Consider the following 4,983-nt stretch of genomic DNA (forward strand, 5'->3'; position numbering starts at 1 on the left):
ATATATATATATATATATACACATACACACACACATATATATATATATATATATATATAGATAGATAGATAGATAGATACATACATACATACATACATACATACATACATACATACATACATACATATCTTTATATATGTATTCATTTGTCTTCTCTTCATATGTATAATTTTATCTATGAATATGGTGCGCGTGTGTGTGTGTGTGTGTGTGTGTGTGTGTGTGTGTGTGTGTGTGTGTGTGTGTGTGTGTGTGTGTGTGTGTGTGTGTGTGTGTGTGTGTGTGCTTGTGTGTACGTGTAGGTGTGTCTGTATATCAGGCTATCCGTTTATTGATTTATCCGTTGTTGTTGAATCCGGGTCAGTCCCGCTAGAGCAGATTGAAAATGAAAGTCACTCCGCCCATACCTATTCCATTCTTTTAGATTTATACTCATGGTTAAACTACCCAATGCCTCTTTATCCCACTCCTCCAAGTGATCATGTGTTCGGTTTGAAGGAAAGTTGGTTCGAATTTCTAGTAGATCGTATTTCCAGTAGATCATGTAGAAGCTCATTTATGTTAGTCATTGCTATTTCGTTCCAGTGTATCACATTGTCTTCCCACCCTGAAATAGAATGCATCCTCATTATCGACTTACAGTTCTTTTCTCAACTTGATACTAAATAAGATATCTCCCATTTCGTGTATTAAAATGTCATTTAGCTTCTTTTTATTTTTTATTTGAAGGACTATATGATACTGTTATTGCAGCATATACAATTTTCATTGTTGACACTCGGGTAAGATGACTACAGGCAAGACGTTCTCCGGTATAAAATGCGATAACTAACCGTTTACCATCATTAAAGAATGTGGCCTCTAATAACGCGTGTCGATAAGTTTTTCTTTACTATTTTACATCTACTTTTTATGGCATGATATGTTGATTTTGCAAACTTGAATATGTTCGTTTGACATGTTGGAGCGATTCATTTTAAAGGTGAATTCTTATTTCATTACAAACATTTCAATAATGTGAACAGAAATGTTTTTGGAGGTGGGGGAGAGGTTCTCGGCAAGGGTACAGACCTGATGAAAGGTAGATACAACTCTCTAAGTATGTCCAGAAATACTTAGACACCAGAATATCTTTGAAATTGTATAGCATCCTGTTTTCACCATGAATACGTGATCATAAACTTGTTTCAGTAGTTTTGTTAATTTCATGCATTTTGTTATTGTTGTTTTTACGAGGGTGGGTTTTTAGTGTAAGAGAGACTAGTACCTCTTTCACGGAATTACTCTGTACCATAGTTTATATTACCGGATCTGACACTATATTTTATGCCTATGTAAACCGAGGCAATACAGAAATAATTCGACTTACTATGATACGAGTACACATCAAAATGGCTAAAATGGATAAGAATTTTCAGTCTATGATTTAGTAATTTATTACCAGGCTCTAATATAACTTGCTTTTGAAAGATTCAAAATTATTAAATCAGCTATTAACAAACGTTGGACGCCTCTTATTTGTCCATGACAGCTTTTTTTCAATTTCGCAGCAATCATTTTCTTTACCTCCATCCCCAAGATGGAGCAATCACCTGAGCTTAAAGAACACATTCAGTTAGCAGTGCAGGAACTAACTCCTGAAATGCTTCAAAATGTGTTTCACAACGCTAGAGAGAGATTTGAAGTATTCAGGGATACAGACATGTTGAAAATTTTCAATAAAAGTTTGACGTAAGATTTATAAACATACTTGTTTTGGTATTAAACATAAAATTCTGCCAGTTTCTTTAAAATTTGCTCTATTTCATTGAAACAGATAGTTAATTCTGGAACACCTTCTATGGCATAGCGTTGTTAGTTGTTGCGTTGCTCGAGTAAATATTAAAATCAAAGGTCTTCTCACTGTAAACATCCCATCTTTACGTTAAGCATATTGTATCAAGGAGTATATTATCCAAAATGTATCTCTCCTTTATAGGCGTGGCTGTGTCGTTGAGAAGCTTGACGCCTTGGGTTCAGTGTTGGCACGCTGGGCAATTCTCTTTCATTACAGCTCCGTGCCGACAAAAGCCTTGTGTATTATATAATTGCCATTGATGTATTATGTAAAATAACACATACAACTCAATTATTATTGTCATATAATAAACAAACAGAAGTCCGTCTATGAAATTAATCTTATCCTACTTCAATTATTACATGTTTTTTTCTTATAAAATACACATGTACACTCTAAGTGTGGCCCTCATGAAAGAGTGCAAGTAATTACCCGATCAACGATGGGTATTACTACTAGTTGTCTATAAATATAGATACATAAATGCAGACACGTATCATTATATAGACAAGTAATTGGATCTCCGTCGTATATGAAGACAAATATTCCATTTATTCGATTGGTGGAACGTCCAATTCATTGCATTTACGTTTAGGTGGCTGAGTATTCCTTACGTCCTGGATATGACTTTAAACTACATCTAGTAATGGGGCCTCGGTTCCAGAGTTTTGGGGTTTTTAGGAGTGCGGAAACACCTCTTAGTCACAATTATTCCTTGGTTTGCTGTGACCCTGGAGTAGTAGCACTCGTCAAGGTCCAAGATAAATAGCATGTAACCACGTGGCTCAAGGCACGTTCAACTCATACGATGCGGCATGGTAGATGTGAACTATATCAGCAAGAGAACACATTGAGTTAATTACGAAATGAGAGTGCTAAGCAGTGATGTGTATAAATGCAATGATATTACCAGTTCAAATATGCCAATGGCAAGTTCGAACTCGTAAGCAAGCAATTTACTATGATTTTCGGGGAGAAAATTTCTTGCTGTAAACAAATGGTCTCCATTTGTTAACAGCGAGAAATTTTCTCCCTGAAAAACAAAGTAAATGGCTTGTTTATGAGTCCGAACTTGCCATTGGCATATTCGAACTGGTAATAACATAACATTGAGTTAATGTCGTGTATCACAAGGTGCTGAAAGGATGAACGGACAACAAACTGTATACAAATGGTCTCCATTTGTTAACAACAAACAACAACAATTTGGTTGGATTCGATGGGGGGTATTCTTGATGTGCTGAGTGTGCAGCAGTGTAGCACAAACGGAGTGTAAACGCAGACATAACTGTGTCGTTAAAATTTAAAGATATCAGGATCTAACCAGAGAAATGAAGAAATTGTGGAAGACGAAGTAAACAATCCTTCAGCTTATAATTGGTGCACTCAGCACATTCAAACACACACACACACACACACACACACACACACACACACACACACACACACACACACACACACACACACTCAGCACATCAAGAATACCCCCCATTGAATCCAACCAAATGGTGAGTCTAGATGTGATAAGTCTCTTCACCAAAGTCCCAACTGATGAAACACTATCGGTAATTCAAGAAAAACTAGTGACAAATACCCATCTACACGATGTGTGTGTGTGTGAGTGTGTGTGTGTATATGTGTGTGTGTGTGTGTGTGTGCGTGCGTGCGCGCGCTTGTTTGTGCGTGCTTGTGTCATTTTATTTGAGTTTGTCCCCTGCCATCGCTTGACAACTTGTGTTAGTATATTAACGTCCCCGTAAGATAGCAGTTCGGCAAAACAGACCGATAGATTAAGTACCAGACTTAATGGGTAAAGGGGTAAATTCGTTCGTCTAAACCTTTTAAGCTGTTACCCCAACATGGTCGCAGCCCAGTGACCGAAACACGTAAAATATAAAGATATGAGTGATTTTACATTATGACCGAACGGTTAGAAAGTCGGCTTAGTAATCATGATGTACAGGATTCTTTCCTATAACGTGGCACCTTGGACAAGCATCATTTATTCCCGTAATCTCAAGTCAACTCAAGAGTCTTGTAACATTGTGTAGACGGAAACTGTTTGGAAGCTTGTCGGGTGGTCTGTACCTGTATTTGACAGGATTGCCTTGTCACATACAGTCACGGTGATTTTCGTAAATGTTCCTCTGTTTATGGATTCCTCATCCAAGTCGAGCGACTTGCCCAGACCAACGTAATTCTTCCAGACGTCTTCATCAAGCGATGAGGCATGAATATGTCTCTCCCCTTATTTTTTTAGACACATTGGTCTTTCGCCTGCTGAAATATCTCATCTACGCATGTTATATCTACAGATGATGGCAGCAATTCACTACCTGGACGGATTATTGGTCCTGGCCGTTGACAGCTTGTTGTCCGTTTGTTGTTTGTTGTTTGTTGTTAACAAATGGAGACCGTTTGTTTACAGCAAGAAATTTTCTCGCCGAAAATCATAGTAAATGGCTTGCTTACGAGTTCGAACTTGCCATTGGCATATTCGAACTGGTAACATCATTGCATTTATACACATCACTGCTTGGCGGTCTCACTTCGTAATTAACTCAATGTTTTCTCTTGCTGATATAGTTCACATCTACCATGCTGCATCGTATGATTTGAACGTGCCTTGAGCCAGGTGGTTACATGCTATTTATCTGGGCAAACCAAGGAATAATTGTAACTAAGAGGTGTTTCTGCACTCCTCAAAACCCCAAAACTCTGGAACCGAGGGCTCAAATATCCGTCAAATATAAATAATGTAAATAATGTAACATCTCCTGCTTTTTAAATTAACATGTAAAAGTTTTCGAATAATAATAATAATAACAATAACAATAATAGAAATGATGATGGTGATGATGATGGTGATGATTTCACATTGTGGCACAAGGCCAGTAATTTCGGGGTAAGGATGAGTCGATTACATCGATGGTACTTATTTATTGACACCGAAAGTATTCAAGGTAAAGTCAACCTCGGCGGAATTTGAACGCAAAACGTAGCAACCACTAAGCATTTTGTCCTGCGTGCTGACGATTCTACTAGCTCACTGCATTAATAACAACAACAACAACAACAATAACAATAATAATAATAATAATAATAATAATAATAATAATAATAATAATAATAATAATAATAATAAT

The sequence above is a fragment of the Octopus bimaculoides genome, chromosome 1 (assembly GCF_001194135.2).
Source record: "Octopus bimaculoides isolate UCB-OBI-ISO-001 chromosome 1, ASM119413v2, whole genome shotgun sequence".
Classification (NCBI taxonomy): Eukaryota; Metazoa; Mollusca; class Cephalopoda; order Octopoda; family Octopodidae; genus Octopus; species Octopus bimaculoides.